The sequence below is a fragment of the Oryctolagus cuniculus genome, chromosome 4 (genome assembly GCF_964237555.1).
Source record: "Oryctolagus cuniculus chromosome 4, mOryCun1.1, whole genome shotgun sequence".
NCBI lineage: Eukaryota > Metazoa > Chordata > Mammalia > Lagomorpha > Leporidae > Oryctolagus > Oryctolagus cuniculus.
In genome coordinates, this window is record NC_091435.1 from 78675296 (window position 1) to 78693527 (window position 18232).

The 18232-nt window shown below is 42.5% G+C and overlaps 1 protein-coding gene across 2 annotated transcripts in view; it reads right to left on the reverse strand.

The window, feature by feature from the left end:
* Positions 1-18232, reverse strand: part of KPNA1 (karyopherin subunit alpha 1) — a 75941-nt gene that overhangs the window by 35134 nt on the left and 22575 nt on the right. The gene's annotated exons all lie outside the window — the stretch shown is intronic.

Here is an 18232-nt window from a genome sequence, read left to right on the forward strand (position 1 = left end):
AGACTAACAGTAACTTGTCCTGTCATTCTGAGTAACTCTAAAGCAGACAAAATAGATACAGTGTGTTTTAAGATGCTGTATTACAGGCTATACAGGGCTGTTGACTCTCAAGAAAAGAAAAAAAAGATTTGTTCCATAATTGCTTCAAGTTACCACCTAAACAGGAGCTTGCTTGCCTTTTCTTTTTTTTTAAAGATTTTTATTTATTTATTTGAGAAGCAGAGTTACAGAGAAAGAGAGGGAGAAACAGAGCAAGGTCTTCTATCCACTGGTTCACTTCCTAGATGGCTGTAACGGTCAGAACCAGGCTGATCTGATGCCAGGAACCAAGAGCTTCTTCTGGGTCTCCCATGTGGGTGTGGGGACTCATGCACTTGGACCATCTTCCGATGCTTTCCCAGGCCAAAAGCAGGGAGCTGGATTGGAAGTGGGGCAGCCAGGACTAAAACCAGCACCCATATGTGATGCTGTTACCGCAGGCGGACGCTTAGCCCACTACACCACCATGCCAGGCCCTAAACAGGAGCTTTACAAATTGAAGTGCAGCTAATGCGTTAAGCAAACAGAGCTCAGAGGCTATCTGATTTAAGTAGAGTTCAGAATTGAGACTAAGACATCTGGAATTCACAAGACAGGGTAGTGAAGAGGGAAGACCAACAAAGAGAGCACTCCACAGATTTAGAGCAGATTCCCTTTGGGTCACTCAGTCTTGGACCTAATAAGCACATAATCACATTCTTCAAGACAGAAGCAGAAGGAATAGTACCCGGCTCATGCTATGAAGGCAGCATTATCCTGACACCAAAATACCTTACCAAAGACCTTTTATCACTACAACATGTCCAGCTACAAAGAAAAAACTACAAAGCATACACACATACTAAGAAAAAACACAGTTTGAAGAAACAAAGCAGGCATCAGATAAGTAAATCTGGATATGCAGGGATACTGGAATTCTGAGATAGACAATTTTAAACTATGGTTAATATGCTAAGGGCTCTAAATGAATGCAAAACCAGACATACAGTGTAAAGACAGTAATGGAGATTCTACGAAACAACCAAAAAGAAATGTGAAAGACCAAAATCATTATTATAGAAATGTAGAATGACTTTAAAAGGCTTATTGGTAGACTAGTTGTGGCTTAGGAAACAATCTGAGATTGAGAACATCTCATCAGAAACCTCCAAAACTAAAAGGCAAAAAGAGAAAAGAAAAAAAAAAAAAACGAAAAAGCTTAGAGAATATCTGAAAGGTATAATAAATATGTAATGCAAATACCAAAAGGTGAAGGGTAAATGCAACAGAAGCATTGGAAATAACAACTAATAATTTTCCTCAAATTAATGTGAGACATCAAACCACAGATCCAGGAAGCCCAAAGAACACCAAAGGTTCGGCACTGCGGTGCAGTGGGTTAAACCGATGTCTGCCAGCATTCCATATGGGAACCAGTTTCCGTCCTTAGCTGCTCCACTTCCAATCCAGCAGAAAAGGAGAGTGACTTCTAATGAGCAAAGAGTTATTTGTTGAGGTGATCAGAATGTTCTAAAATTTAGGGCCAGCATTGTAGCACTGCAGGATAAGCCATTTGTGATACTGGCACCACATAGAGAAGTGCCAGTTAGAGTCCCAGCTGCTCTGCTGCAGATCCAGTTCCTTGCTAATGTGCTTGGGAAAGCAGCAGAGGATGTGCCTGAACCTCTGCTACCCATGTGGGAGACCTGAACGGAGTTCTTGGCTCCTGGTTTTGGCTTGGTTCAGCCCTGGCCATTGCTGTCATTTGGCAAGTGAACCAGCACATAGATCGTTCTCTCTCTTTCTCTAACAGCCTTTCAAATAAATACATTAATTTTTTCATAAAAAAGTTCTAAAATTGGCTGAGGTGATATCTGTATAACTGAATAAAATCCATTGAACTATACACTTCAAATGGGTGAATTGTACAGCATCTGAATTATATCAGAGTGAGGCTGTTTTGAAAAAATAGACAATTTAAAGTAAAAGTAATATCAGATGATGGTTTTAATAATACATCTTGTGGGCCGATGCCGCGGCTCAATAGGCTAATCCTCCACCTTGCGGTGCCGGCACACTGGGTTCTAGTCCCGGTCGGGGCACCGGATTCTGTCCCGGTTGCCCCTCTTCCAGGCCAGCTCTCTGCTGTGGCCAGGGAGTGCAGTGGAGGATGGCCCAAGTACTTGGGTCCTGCACCCCATGGGAGACCAGGAGAAGCACCTGGCTCCTGCCATCAGATCAGCGCGGTGTGCCGGCCGCAGCGGCCACAGAGGGTGAACCAACGGCAAAGGAAGACCTTTCTCTCTGTCTCTCTCTCTCACTGTCCACTCTGCCTATCAAAAAATAATAATAATAATAATAATAATACATCTTGTGCTGCCTGGGAAAGCAGCACAAGATGGCCTAAGTTCCTGGGTCCCTGCACCCAGGTAGGATACCCAAACGAAGCTCCTGGCTCCTGAATTTGGCCTAGCTCAGCCCTGGCCATTGCAGCCATTTGGGGCATGCACCAGCAGATGGAAGCTCTCTCTCTCTGTCTCCTCCTCTCTCTGTAATCCTTTCAAATAAATAAGTCTATAAAAAATATATACATTTAGCATGAAACATGATGTGGCACAATGTTTGTTGAAGCAAACTGCTAAATTAAAAGATAATAAAAGGTGTCTTCCATCTGCTGATTCACTCCCCAACTGGCTGCAATGGCCAGAGGTGCGGCAATCCAAAGCCAGGAGCCAGGAGCTTCTTCCGGGTCCCCAACGCAGGTGCAGGGGTCCAAGGACTTGGGCCATCTTCTACTGCTTTCCCAGGCCATAGCAGAGAGCTGGATTGGAAGAGGAGCAGCCAGGACTCGAACTAGCGCCCATATGGATGCCGGCACTGCAGAAGGTGGCCTTATCCACTATGCCACAGCACTGGCCCTGACTTTCGTAATTCTTATCCATTACACTGTAGTTTCTAGTCAGCGCAATCAGGCAAGCAAAATAAACAAGCAAACAGAAGAGGAAATGGATAAGGAAGAGTTTTTCTCCATAGGTGACAACTATCTATCCAAAAAGGCTACTAGAATTACTTAGTTTAGCAAAGCTCTAGAAGAAAATACACAAAATAAACTACATTTCCACATACTAACAATTAGCAATTGAAAACTGAAATCTACACCATTTACAACAGCATTTTTAAGGAAATAAAATACTTAGAAAGAAGTCTGACAAAAACACATATTAGGCCGGCGCTGCGGCTCACTAGGCTAATCCTCCGCCTGCAGCACCGGCACCCAGGGTTCTAGTCCTGTTTGGGGCACCGGATTCTGTCCCTGTTGCTCCTCTTCCAGTCCAGCTCTCTGCTCTGGCCCAGGAGTGCAGTGGAGGATGGCCCAGGTCCTTGGGCCGTGTACCCGCATGGGAGACCAGGAAGAAGCACCTGGCTCCTGGTTTCAGATCGGTGCAGCGCGCCAGCCACAACCGCAATGCGCCAGCCGTAGTGGCCACTTGGGGGATGAACCAACGGAAGGAAGACCTTTCTCTCTGTCTCTCTCACTGTCTAACTCTGCCTGCCAAAAAACAAACAAACAAACAAGCAAGCAAACAAAAACAAACATGGGATCAATACACCAAAAACTACAAACTGCTGAGAAAAACTAAATAGATAACTAAAAGGATAAATACACTGTGGTTAGAGGTCAGACAATTCATTATTAAGATACCAATTCTTCAAGTTGACTTATAGATTGAATACAATTGCAAATGAATTTTCAGTAGACTTTCATATACAAATTGAATAGTTAATTCTAAACTTCATGTAAAAATGCAAACAAGCTACAAGAGGCAAAACAATTATAAAAAAGAACATTGGAGGGCTAATAACCAGATTTGATACTCAGTATCAAGCTGTAGTTATCAAGACAGCATGATTTCAAACAGACCAACAGAGCAAAGTTGAGACCCATAAATACACACACACACACACACACACACACACACACACAGAGCTATGGTCAACTGTAAATATCTTCAAAGCAATTCGATGGGAGGGGAAATAATCTATATAACAAGTGGCACCTAAATAACTTGGATAGCCATTACAAAACTGACACCTCAAGCTGCACTTCAATCATTTTTAAAATGAAATGGAAATAGATTATATATTTGAATTTAAGCTAAACAATGTATGTCTTAAAAGAAATATATATATAGCCGGCGCCGCGGCTCAATAGGCTAATCCTCCACCTTGCGGCGCCGGCACACCGGGTTCTAGTCCCGGTCGGGGCACCGGATTCTGTCCCGGTTGCCCCTCTTCCAGGCCAGCTCTCTGCTATGGCCAGGGAGTGCAGTGGAGGATGGCCCAGGTGCTTGGGCCCTGCACCCCATGGGAGACTAGGAAAAGCACCTGGATCCTGGCTCCTGCCATCGGATCAGCGCGGTGCGCCGGCCGCGGCGGCCATTGGAGGGTGAACCAACGGCAAAGGAAGACCTTTCTCTCTCTGTCTCTCTCTCTCACTGTCCACTCTGCCTGTCAAAAAAAAAAAAAAAAAAAAAAAAGAAATATATATATATATAAATGACTTTTAATTTGGCAAAGTCTTAAAAAAAAAAAAAGTAACTCCAAAACCAAACTTTTGTTGTTCACAATAACACTTTTGTAAATGAAAAGGCAAGCTACTAACCGAGAAAAAATATCTGCAAACAGAATATGTCAGACAGTCCAGTGAAAAATGAAATTCAGGGGCTGGCACTGTGGCGTAGCAGGCTAAGCCTCTGCCTGGCATCCGCATCCCATATGGGTACCAGTTCGAGTTTCAGATGCTTCTCTTCTGATCCAGCTCTCTGCTATGACTTGAGAAAGCAGCGAAAGACGACCAAGTGCTTGGGTCCCTGCACCCACATGGGAGACCTGGAAGAAGCTCTTTGCTCCTGGCTTTAGATTGGCCCAGCTCCAGTTGTTGCAGCCATTTTGGAAGTGAACCAGCACATGGAAGACTTTTCTTTCTCTCCCTCTCTCTGTAATCTACTTATTGAATAAATAAATAAATAGATAAAATCTTTTTTAAAAAATGCAATTCAAAGATAAATTTATTTCAGTGCAGAAACTTGAAATCAATGCATACAGAGGTCTTCAAAAAGTTCATGGAAAATGTGTACTATGAAAACAGGCATATACTTCAAAACTCTAATGTATCAAAATAAACTTAATTCTGTTTTTCAATGAACTCTGCCAGGCACTCTTATATATCCAGCAAAGCAACTGTACCCAGCAGACAAACAATGCTTTTTTTAAAATGAGGAAAACATATGGAAACCACTAAAGTAAATATACAGATGACAAATAAGTACATGAAAAGATGCTCCCTGGTGATCTATAGTACAGTGTGGTAATGATAGTTTATTTATTTCAACACTGCTAAGAGTAGATTTTTAAAGTTCCCACCACAAAGAAATGGTAAATAGGTAAGGTGATGGACATGTTAATTTGCTTGTTGATCATTCCACAATATATAAATGCATGGAAGTAACATTCAATTATTGTAAATGTAAAATAAAATAATTTTTTAAAAGATTTATTTATTTATTTGAAAGATATAGTTACAGCGAGAGAAGGAGTGGCAAAGAGAGAGATCTTCCATCCGCTAGTTCACTCCCCAGTTAGTCTCAAGGGCCGGAGCTGTGCTGATCCAAAGCCAGGAGCCAGGAGCTTTTTCAAGATCTCCCACATGGATGCAGGGGCCCAAGAACTTGGGGCATCTTCTATGCTTTCCCAGGTCATAGTAGAGAGCTGGATCGGAAGTGAAGCATCAGGGACTCAAACCTGCACCCATATGGGATGGCAGCACTGTAGGCGGCAGCTTTACCCCCTACACCACAGCGCTGGCCCCAATAAATTTTTTTAAAAAGTGCTTAGAACTTTATACATTAGGTAAATGCAAAAACAGAACCACAATGAAGGACAGATGTTGTTGGTACAGTGGGTTAAGCTGCCTTAGGATGCCCACATCCCATATCAAAATCCCTGTGATCTAGTCTCCACTTCATCCAGCTTCTTGTTAACTCACTCTGGAAGGTGGCAGTTGATGGCTTGAGTATGTGTGTCTCTGCCACACACACAGGAGACCCGGACTGAGTTCTGGGCTCCTGGCTTCAGTGTGGCCCAACCCTGGCTATTGTGGGCATTTAGGGAGTAAACTAGTGGCTAGACAATCAATCTCTCTCACTTACTCAGTCTCATCTACCCCACCTCTGCCTTTTCAAATAATAATGAAAATAAAAATTTGAAAGATTCAATTCAAATGAATCTCAGTGATTAAGTCAGAGTGAAAAAATACACATTGCATGATTTCATTTATGCAAACAAAAAAAAATAGACCAGCATTTGCTTTGAGATAGGAAGAAAGGAGTGGGGAAAGATACTAAAAAGGCATACCAGGAATTTTAAGAGATGAGTATGTTTATTATCTTAATTATAACTATGGTTTCACAGACTTATTTGCATAGGTTTCAAAATTATTTTAATTATATTTCCCATGAATTTTTATAGTACCCTCATATATATGTCAAAATTTGTATACTAAGGGCCAGTGCTGTGGCATAGCAGGTAAAGCCTCCGCCTGCATCCCATATAGGTGCCAGTTCGAGTCCTGACTGCTTCACTTCTGATCCAGCTCTCTGCTATGGCCTGGGAAAGCAGTAGAAGATGGCCCAAGTCCCTGGGCCCCTGCACCCACGTGGGAGACCTGGCAGAAGCTCCTGGCTCCTGGCTTTGGATCGGCACAGCTCTGGCTGTTGCAGCCAGCTGGAGAGTGAACCAGCAGATGGAAGACCTCTCTCTCTCTCTGCCTCTCTTTCTCTGTGTAACTCTTTCAAATAAATAAATCTAAAAAAAAAAAAAAAAAAAAAGAGCCGGCACCACGGCTCACTAGGCTAATCCTCCGCCTATCGGTGCCGGCACACTGGGTTCTAGTCCCGGTTGGGGCGCCGGATTCTGTCCCGGTTGCCCCTCTTCCAGGCCAGCTCTCTGCTGTGGCCAGGGAGTGCAGTGGAGGATGGCCCAGGTGCTTGGGCCCTGCACCCCATGGGAGACCAGGAGAAGCACCTGGCTCCTGCCATCGGATCAGCGCGGTGCGCCGGCTGCAGCGCGCCAGCCGCGGCGGCCATTAGAGGGTGAACCAACAGCAAAGGAAGACCTTTCTCTCTGTCCCTCTCTCACTGTCCACTCTGCCTGTCAAAAAAAAAAAAAAAAGCCGGTGCCACGGCTCACTTGGCTACCCTTCCACCTGTGGCGCCAGCACCCTGGGATTCTAATCCCGGTTGGGGCGCCGGTTCTGTCCCAGTTGCTCCTCTTCCAGTCCAGCTCTCTGCTGTGGCCCAGCAAGGCAGTGGGGGATGGCCAAGTGTTGGGCCCTGCACCTGAGTGGGAGACCAGGAGGAAGCGTCTGGCTCATGGCTTCGGACTGGCACAGCGCGCCGGCAGTAGCAGCCATCTGGGGGTGAACCAATAGAAAAGGAAGACCCTTCTCTCTGTCTCTCACTAACTCTGCCTGTCCAAAAAAAAAAAAAAAAAAATCAAAAAACTTGTATGTCATTTACACTATGTTGAAACTGTTTTTTAAAGATAGAAAAGAGTAACTAGCCAAAATGTATTATAATGCATTTATTATGTTAAAACCATTGAGTTTTTAGTATTAAAACAAACTCTTTTTGGTCTCTTTGAAGGATGCTATGGAATCAACTATTTATTTGAAAAATCAAGTGTTTGTCTTTCCTGGGTGAACAGTAACTTAGGAAAACCAATTGAAGGGTAGCTCTTTTTTAGAATGACCTTCTGGTTAATAAAAGCAGAAAGCAGGACCACTGTAAATTCCTACTAATGTAACAGACCTAGACACTGACCATCAAAAGCTGCTAAAATTTAGGTGAAAAGCTGATGGGGCTCTTCATAATGATGGATCAGGCTGATAATACCAGAAAATAAGGATAAATCTTAATTATCACAAAAAGAAACAGTCTTTATGTTCCTGCCCATGTATGTTGTAGTAAGTATAAAAGTACTACCTATGAAGTCTTCTTGCAAGAAAAATAAATAAATAAAAACCTCAAATCCAATCACTACCAGTTTGCAAGAAGTACAGAATCTGAGGAACACAGGAAATGATACCACAGAGCTACTGTTAGCAAAATCCAGACTAGGAAATCTACTGGAGAAATGATTTCCCATTATTACCATTTCCAGCAAGGAAATCAGAAAACAGAAAAATGAAGGTGGAAGTTTCAATTAAAAGATACTTATTATCCTGAAGAAATGGTGCTGAGAAAACTAGATATCTACATGCAAAAGGATGAAGCTGGACTCTTACCAAAAACCAGGAGTGGGAAGCTTTTCAATTCTATCACTTGCAGGGCATGCAGATGTAGTTGTCATGGCAGAGCCAAACCAAATGATTTTCTTGGCCTTGCCATAAGCCAGACATTTCCTACCCCTGCTAGTAAATAAACATGAACTCAAATCAGATTAAAGACCTAAACATAAGACCTAAAACTGTAAAATTCCTGAAAGGAAATACAGGAGAAAACACTTTATAACACTGAATTTGGCAAAAATAAATAAATAAATAAATAAATAAATAAAAAACAAAAACACCCCCCCCCACACACACACACAGGCGAAAAAAAAAATAATAAGGCAAATATAACAAACTTTAAAACTTCTGAACGTTAGGGCCGGCGCTGCGGCTCACTAGGCTAATCCTATGCCTAGCGGCGCCGGCACACTGGGGTCTAGTCCTGGTCGGGGCGCTGGATTCTGTCCCGGTTGCCCCTCTTCCAGGCCAGCTCTCTGCTGTGGCCCGGGAGTGCAGTGGAGGATGGCCCAAGTGCTTGGGCCCTGCACCCCATGGGAGACCAGGAGAAGCACCTGGCTCCTGCCATTGGATCAGCGCAGTGCGCCGGCCGCAGCGGCCATTGGAGTGTGAACCAACGGCAAAGCAAGACCTTTCTCTCTGTCTCTCTCTCTCACTGTCCACTCTGCCTGTTCAAAAAAAAAAAAAAATTTCTGAACATTAAACAATCAGAGTGAAAAGGTAACCTAAAGAATGGGAGAAGATACTTCAAAAACTAGAAAAGTAGAACTAAAAGATAAATTTTGGTACAATATTTTGCGATACAGATTTTACCATGAACTTACTGAAGATCCTTCATAAATCTGATAATGGATTAATATACAGAACTCCTACAAACTCAACAAAAAAGTCATACTATTTATTTATTTGACAGGCACAGTTAGACAGTGAGAGAGGCAGAGAGAAAGGTCTTCCTTTACCGTTGGTTCACCCCTAAAATGGCTGCTACGGCTGGCGCGCTGCACCGATCCGAAGCCAGGAGCCAGGTGCTTCCTCCTGGTCTCCCATGGGGTGCAGGGCCTAAGCACTTGGGCCATCCTCCACTGCACTCCCGGGCCACAGCAGAGAGCTTGCCTGGAAGAGGAGCAACTGGGACAGAATCCGGCGCCCCGACCGGGACTAGAACCCGGGGTGCCAGCACCGCAGGCGGAGGATTAGCCTAGTGAGCCGCAACGCTGGCCCAAAGTCACACAATTTAAAAATAGGTGAAAGATCTTAACAGACATCTCTACAAAAAGATAAAAAGATGTTCAACATCACTAATTTTAGACAAAAGAAAACCAAAACCAAAACCAAAATGAGATAACACCTCATACAAAAGAAATGGGCTACAATCAAAAAACAAAATAACAAGTGCTAACAAGAACATGGGAAAACTGGAAAACTCATACACTGCTGGTCAGAACAGAGAACGTGCAGCTGCCGTGGAAAACAGTATGGCGGCTCCAGAAAAGAACCAAAGCAGAATTACAATTCAGTTGTCCTACTTGAGTACACAGGCACACAAGAATTAAAAGTATACTGCTATGTTCATTATGACATTATTCACAGCAGCCAAGAGGCAGGAGCCCAAACATCCGTCAATAGATAAATGAATAATGAAAATGTGCTAATATATATAATGGAATACTATTCATCCTTTAAGAAAACGCAATCTTGGGGCTGGTACCATGGTGCAGTGAATTAATCCTCCGCCTGCGGTGCTGGCATCCCACATGGGCGCAATCCCAGCTGCTCCACTTCCAGTCCAGCTCTCTGCTATGACCTGGGAAAGCAGTAGAAGATGGCCCAAGTCTTTGGACCCCGGCAACCACCTGAGAGACCCAGAAGAAGCTCCTGGCTCCTGGCTTCAGATCAGCACAGCTCCAGCCATTGCGGCCATTTGGGGAGTGAACCAATGGAAGGAAGACCTTTCTCTCTGTCTCTCCCTCTCATTGTCTGTAACTCTAACTCTCAAATAAAATAAATACAAGCTTTAAAAAAAGAAAGGAAGAAAGAAAGAAAATGCAATATTGGGACCAGCTTTGTGATATAGCAGGTTAAGCTGCCACCTGCAGTGCTTGCATCCCATATGGGGGCCAGTTTGAGTACTGGCTGCTCCACTTCTGGTCCAGCTCCCTGCTAACGCATCTGGGAAAGCAATGGAGGATGGTCTAAGTGCTTAGGCCCGTGCAGCCACATGGGAGATCCAGAAGAAGCTCCTGACTCCTGGCTTTGGCCTGGTCCAGCACTAGCTGTTGTAGCCATTTGGGGAGTGAACCAGAGGATGTTAAGATTTACCTCTCTGGGGGCCAGCGCTGTAGCTCTTTTGGTTAATCCTCCACCTGCAGCGCTGGCATCTCAAATGGACGCTGGGATCTAGTCCCAGCTGCCCCTCTTCCAGTCCAACTCTCTGCTGTGGCCCGGGAAGGCAGTGGAGGATGGCCCAAGTGCTGGGGCACCTGCACCTGCGTGGGAGACCAGGAGGAAGCACCTGGCTCCTGGCTTCGGACCAGCGTAGCTCCAGCCACAGCGCCCATTTGGGAGGTGAACCAACTGAGGGAAGACCTTTCTCTCTGTCTCTCCCTCTCACTGTCTAACTCTGTCAAATAAATAAATAAATAAATAAATAAATAAATAATTTACCTCTCTTTGCCTCTCCCTCTCTGTAAAAAATAAATTAATATACTAAAAAAAAAAAAAAAAAAAAGGGAAGAGGTTGTGCCGCGGCTTACTTGGCTAATCCTCTGCTTGCGGCACCGGCACACCGGGTTCTAGTCCCAGTTGCTCCTCTTCCTGTCCAGCGCTCTGCTGTGTCCCAGGAAGGAAGTGGAGGATGGCCCAAGTGCTTGGGCCCTGCACCCGCATGGGAGACCAGGAGGAAGCGCCTGGCTCCTGGCTTCAGATCAGCGCAGCACACTGGCCGTAGCAGCCATTTGGGGGGTCAACCAACAGAAAAGACGACCTTTCTCTCTGTCTCTATCTCTCACTGTCTAACTCTGCCTCTCAACAGAAAATGCAATCTTGTCACAAGCTTGACATTGATGAACCTTGAGGACATTATGTTGAGTGAAATGAGGCAGTCACAAATGGACAAATACTGTGTGATTTTTCTTAGTGAGTTATCTAAAGAAGTCAAATATCATGAAAACAGAAAGTACAATGGTGGTAGGTAGAGGTAGTCTGATGTGGCAAAGAGTTTCAAATATTCCAAGATGAAAAGGTTCCAGTTATGTCTCTCACATAACAATGTACTGAACTACACTTCAAAAAAGGAGTAAAAGGCTAAGTTATATTATGTGTATTTAAAAAAACAAACACAATTAAAATTTTTTACATAGTGACAATTACAGGACTACAGTTGTGGCACAGCAGGTTGAGTCATCACCAGCATTCTGTAAGTGCATGGGTTTGGGGCCCCCTTGCTTTGCTTCTGATCCAACTCCTGCTAACAAAAGCCATACAGGATGGCACAAGTATTTGGGCCCCTGCCAACCACATGGGAGACCCAGATGGAGTTCCAGGCTCTTGGCTTCGGCCTGGCTCAATCCCACCTGTTGCAGCCATTTGGAGAGTGAACCAGTGGATGGAAGATCTCTCTGTCTTTCTTTCTCTCTAATTCTGCCTTTCAAATAAATAAATAAATCTTAAAAGAGAAAGATAGTTAAGAAAGATGACAACAAAAGCAATGTATGACTTTTTTTTTTTTTTTGACAGAGTTATAGACAATGAGAGAGAGACAGAAAGGTCGTCTTTCCGTTGGTTCACTCCCCTAATGGCCGCTATGGCCGGCGCACTGTGCCGATCCAAAGCCAGGAGCCAGGTACTTCCTCCTGGTCTCCCATGCAGGGAGGCTGGCCAGGCTGGGCAGGCTGAAGCCGGGAGCCTGGAACCCTATCCAGGTCTCTCACATGGGGTGGGCAGAGGTTCAAGTACTTGGGCCATCTTTTCCTGCATTCCCAGGTGCATTGAGGGATGGATCAGAAGTGGAGCAGCTGGAACTCAAACCAGCATCTGTATGTGATGCTGGTGTTATAGGCGATGGCTTAACGCCAACCCCTATTGTGTGTATTTTTAAAACTGCCTTTTATGAGTGGCTTTTAGTAGTTTAGTTATAATGTGCCATGGTGTAGTTTTCTTCATGTTGTTGTTGTTGTTTTTTTTTTTTTTTTCTCCGTGACAGGCAGAGGGGACAGTGAGAAAGACAGAGAGAAAGGTCTTCCTTTGCCGTTGGTTCACCTTCCAATGGCCGCTGCGCTGCAGCCGGCGCACCGCGCTGATCCAAAGGCAGGAGCCAGGTGCTTCTCCTGGTCTCTCATGGGGTGCAGGGCCCAAGCACTTGGGCCATCCTCCACTGCATTCCTGGGCCACAGCAGAGAGCTGGCCTGGAAGAGGGGCAACCGGGACAGAATCCGGCACCCCGACCGGGACTAGAACCCGGTGTGCTGGTGCCACAGGCGGAGGATTAGCCTATTGAGCCGCGGTGCTGGCCTCAGCCACTATTTCTTCAATAGTTTTTTTTATCTTCTACCCTCTCTCTTCTCCTTTGAGAACCCCAACTGTCCATATATTGGTTTATTTTTAATTTTTAAATTCATTTTCATTTATTTGAAAGGCAGGGGGAGGGGAAGCAGCGGAAAGATCTTCCATTCACTAGTTTATTCCCCAAATGCCTGCCACCAGCCGGGGTGGGCCAGTGAGGCCGAACAAAAACCTGGACCTCCATCTGGTTCTCCCAAGTGGGTGGCAGAGACTTAAGTACTTGAGCCACTGCCCGCTGCTTCGTACGTGTACATTGTAGCAAGCTAGAATCAGAAACCAGAGACTGGACATGAACCCAGGCACTCTGATACGCAGGCATCCCAAGAGACATCTAAATCACTGTACCAAATGCCCGCTCATATTAGGTTTCTTGAAGTTCTCCCATAGCTCATTATCGCTCTTTTTTTCCTCCTAGGTGTGCTGTTTTACTTCTCTTTTTCATTTTAAATAGTTTCTATTCCTATGCCTTGAAGTTCACTCATCTTGTCTTCTGGAATTTCTAATGTGTCACTGATCCTATTCATCTATTTTTCATCTTGGACATCACAGTCTTCACCTCCGGAAGTTTAATTTGAGTTAGCTTTTTGTATCTTACATGTCCCTAACAACTTTTTGAGCATATGAAATATAGTTACTACTATCATTTCAGCATTATCCTCTTAATTCTAACATCTGTGTCAGTTCTAGGCCAATTCCAATTATCACTGTCCCCATTATAAACTGTGTTTACCTGCTTCTTCATATACCTGGTAATCTTCAGTGCAAAAACACTGTCAATTTTAGCTTTATCAGGTACCGCATATTTTTGCATTCCTGTAAATATACTTGAGTTCAGGTTCTGATATGCAATTAAGTTACATTGAAACAGTCTGATTCTTTTAGAATGTGTTTTTATGATTTTTTAAGGAAAATTTGGAGCAACACTCTACATTACTGAGGCCAAAACTTTCCTAAATCCTTAATTCCCCCATGAATTGTAGCTTTTTCTGGTCCGGCTAGTAGAAACAGGCATTACTCTCAGCCCTGTGTAACGGCCAAGCACAGTTCCCTCTAAAGAGCATTTTCTCTAACCTCTGGATAGCTTCCTCAAACACACTGCTCATCTGCACTCTACTGAACACTTGAGGAAACGTTTAAGACTTCCAGGTTTCTCTCTTCATGAGAGTATTTCAGAAAGCTTACACAAAAACAGAATTAGAAGTTTACTGTTGAAAACATTTAAATGTGTTTTTTTAATGATATACATTTTCCACTTATTATGAAAAATGGTTTTTTTTTTTTTTTGCACCACAACTACTCTGAATTCCTTTTTTCCACAATCTTTTTGAATTACCCTCATATACAGTATCTCTCTTGACTGATATTGCATCCTACGAACTCTATTCACCTTGGTCTCTTAGATTCGGCTGTCTCAAGCCTGGGAACACAGAGCATTTAGCTGAGACAACCATCAGGCTCACCTTATTGTTCCTATCTCTAGAGATCATCATATCCATTGCCTAATATCTGGTGTCCTGAACTGCTATTTCATGTGTATCACTTGCTCATTCTTGATTGACTGAAGTAGAAGGATAAATCCACACCATCCTTCTACTCTACTTTTGCCAGGAGTATCAATCCTTACACTACCCTTTCTGTGCCTTAAAATATCCCCATTTTTGCCTAATGGTAGCTCATTCAAGTTAACCCCCAAGCCATTTCAATTCCAGTGATCTCAGAAAACTTTTCTTTATGCTACAAAAAAATCGTTACAGGTTCAACTTGAATATCTATAACCTTTAATCAAGAATGAGCTATTTTTCAAGGAGCCTGACTCTACTGAGAGAAAAATTCTAAACATCACCATCTCAGAAGGCTAGCGGTAGTCAGTGCTGCAAAATAACTCAGTACTTCTTAGAATTTTCAGGACAAAGTTTTGTTTCACTTAAAGAAAATACATCATGAATTCCCTGTTCAAATTTACTTAACCTTTTTGACAATATTTCCTTTAGCTAAAAAAGCAGGTTATTAATCTTGAAATAAATATATATTGGCTTTTTCCACATATATATATATAGTTTCATAACTATCAATTTTAAGATAACAAAAGCAGCTGAGATTTGTTTACATTTCTTTTTGCCCTTTTAAACAAATAAACTATTAATCAACATAACACAGTATATTAAAATAGTTCCTCTCTGAGTGGCAAAGCCATAAGTATGACACAGTTAGGGTCATTTGTTTCCTCCTGTTTATTTCGCCCCCCTCATTTTGATTTAGTTGTGTTTTACTACAATTTAAAACATTATATAATCTTATCTAATTATTAAAATAACATCTACTAGTATTACAATGTTTATAACCATACAGTGTCTTTCCTAATATGGCTGGCAGGATATTATTAGCTATCATTAATTACCACAGGTCATGAAAAATATAATTGCTGGTATGATAAGTGGTTTATAACAGCAAGGCTATTCTATACAGTATTCAAAACTGCTGGGGGATAAATCAAGCTACAGGGGATGAAATATGTTTAAAATACACACTTCCCCTTCCAAAATACGTTAAATTTTATTAATGTGTTTACAATAGCTTCAGTAGCAATTGTTTAAATAGAGAAATCAAAGGAAAACTTAAGCAATAAGTAGCTATTATTACTAGCTAAAAAAGTATGAACAAAGGCTGGTTTGATGAAAGTACAAGAATGAGGTCACATGGCATAATGAACTTATCAAAAAATTTAAAGGATGGAAAACACAGTTATGCAACTGCTCAAGTGAAAAATGCCCAGTATGATGAGTAACCGTGAAAATGTTTACAATCATATTTAATGAAAGAAATCTGTAAATGTACCTGAGATCACAAAGAACAAGAAATATACTACTGGTATAACTAGTATCACTTAATATTTAATAGTTACAAGGAGTGGGATAAGTATTCAACGTTAACACTTTTGAGTATCAAATTTTAATTACTGTTTCTTTCTAATTCTGCCCTACAAAACAAACACAAGATTTGTGTCACAGCGTGTCAGCAAACATCTTTCATCTGGGCCTAAAGCTGCATGATCCTGTGGAAAGAGCATTAATCCAGATATAAAAGGATTTTGGCTGTATTAATCTAGTACGTAATCTTGGGAAAATAACTCAAATTCAGTTTTGTTATATAGTAGATGATCTATATCTGCACTGTTCAAAACAAACAGAACAAGAGCCACAAATGAAATTTCAAAAATTTCCAGTAGCCACATTAAAAAAGAAAAATAAATGAATTTGAACAATATTTTTTACTTAACCTAAGATGACCAGAATACTAGTTAGGCAAGGTTATCAATGTGAAAAAATTTGGATATTTAAGGGCCAGTGTTGTGGTGCAGATGGTTAAGCCACCGCCCCCAACTCCAGCACCCCATATTTGAGCACTGGTTCCAAGTTCCAGCTGCTCCACTCCTAATCCAGCTCCCTGCTAATGTGCCTGGGAAGGCAGTGGAAGATGGCCCAAGTGCTTGGGCCCTTGCCACCCACGTCAATAACAGATGGAGTTCTAAGCTCCTAGCTTCAGCCTGGCCCAGCCCTAGCTGTCACAGCCATTTGGGGAGTGAATTAGTAGATGAAAGATCTCCCTTTCTTTCTATCTCTGTAACTTTGCCTTCATATAAGCAACTTTTTAAGTAAATAAATGAATGAAATACTGAATAATTCTTTATTTCTTTTCACAAAAATCTAGTATAAATTTTATATTTAAGTCACATCCCAATTCGAACTAGCCAAATACTACATGCTCAAGCTATATGCAGCTAGTGGCTACTACAGTGGACAGTTAGCTGAACAGTTTCCAAACTTTTCACAGGAAAATAGAAGCAGCACAAGACACATTCAAAACCCCAAAGCTCTACAGACACAATTTGAACATTACTGGTCTACATGATTTCAAAGGTCTCTTCCAGTGACAAAGATTATGATTATTATTTTGCTTATTTATTTATACTTATTTGAAAGAGAGACAAACAGAAATCTTTCACCCATTGGTTCACTTCCCCAAATGCCCCCAAGAGCTGAAAGTGAGGAGCCCAGAACTTAATCCAGGTTTCTCACTTGGCAGAGACACAACTATGTGGGTCATCACTGCTGCTTCCCAGGGTGCGCATCAGGAAGCTGGAAACCAGAGCCAGAACTCAAACCCAACCACTGTGATACCAGATGCAAGTGTCTTAACCCCTACATCAAAAGCCTGCCCCAAAGGCAATTATTCTTTATAGCGGTAGCCAACTACTGAATTGCTTCAACCACTTAGATGAGTTTCAGAAAAGGACTAGTAATACAATGAATTTACCTTCTTTTTCAAAGTTTTTATACACATGTACTTTATTTTGGCAGGATTACACAGGCATTCACAATGATAGTATAGCCATAATATATCAGAATAAAAATAATAACCTATCTCAGGATTTGGCTGAGAGCATTAGTGAGGCATTCATACAATGATTACAGCAGATCCTGCCAGCACCGCGGCTCACTTGGCTAATCCTCCACCTGTGGCACCGGTACCCCGGGTTCTAGTCCTGGTTGGGGCGCCAGATTCTGTCCCGGTTGCTCCTCTTCCAGTCCAGCTCTCTGCTGTGGCCTGGGAGTGCAGTGGAGGATGGCCCAAGTGCTTGGGCCCTGCACCCACAAGGGAGACCAGAAGGAAGTGCCTGGCTCCTTGCTTCAGATCGGCGCAGCTCTGGCCGTAGCGGCCATTTTGGGGGTGAACCAACGGAAGGAAGACCTTTCTCTGTCTCTCACTGTCTAACTCTGCCTGTCAAAAAAAGAAAAGAAAAGGATGGGGGCAAGAAAGAGATACAGGCACTGATCTCACAGTGCCAGGATCACTGGAGCAAAGTAAGGCAGCAACAGATTACAACCCAAGGTATACAACAACACAAGTTCATGCCCATATAAATATGAACAGGATGAATCAATAATCGGGGAGAAGAAAAAAAAAAAAAAACAGATCCTGACATAGCGAAATTACTCCAGTGCACAATTCTAGAACTGTTTAACTTTATTGGTATTATTCACAATAAAAGAATAAAGCCATTTTTTATAAACTTTCTAAATAAAATTTTTGTCAATAACATTTTCATGCCAGTTTTAAACTAACCACAACAATCTACCTTATATGATTAAGAAACACAGATTAAAAATAACAAGTCAGACTTTTTTACACCTTTATCCTCAGAAAGTCTACCCAACAGTGATAAAAGGGACAAGAAATGAAAACACTCTCATCTTTACTCAAAATAGAAGATTTGTGTAGACCCTAACCATATCCAGATTAGGAAAC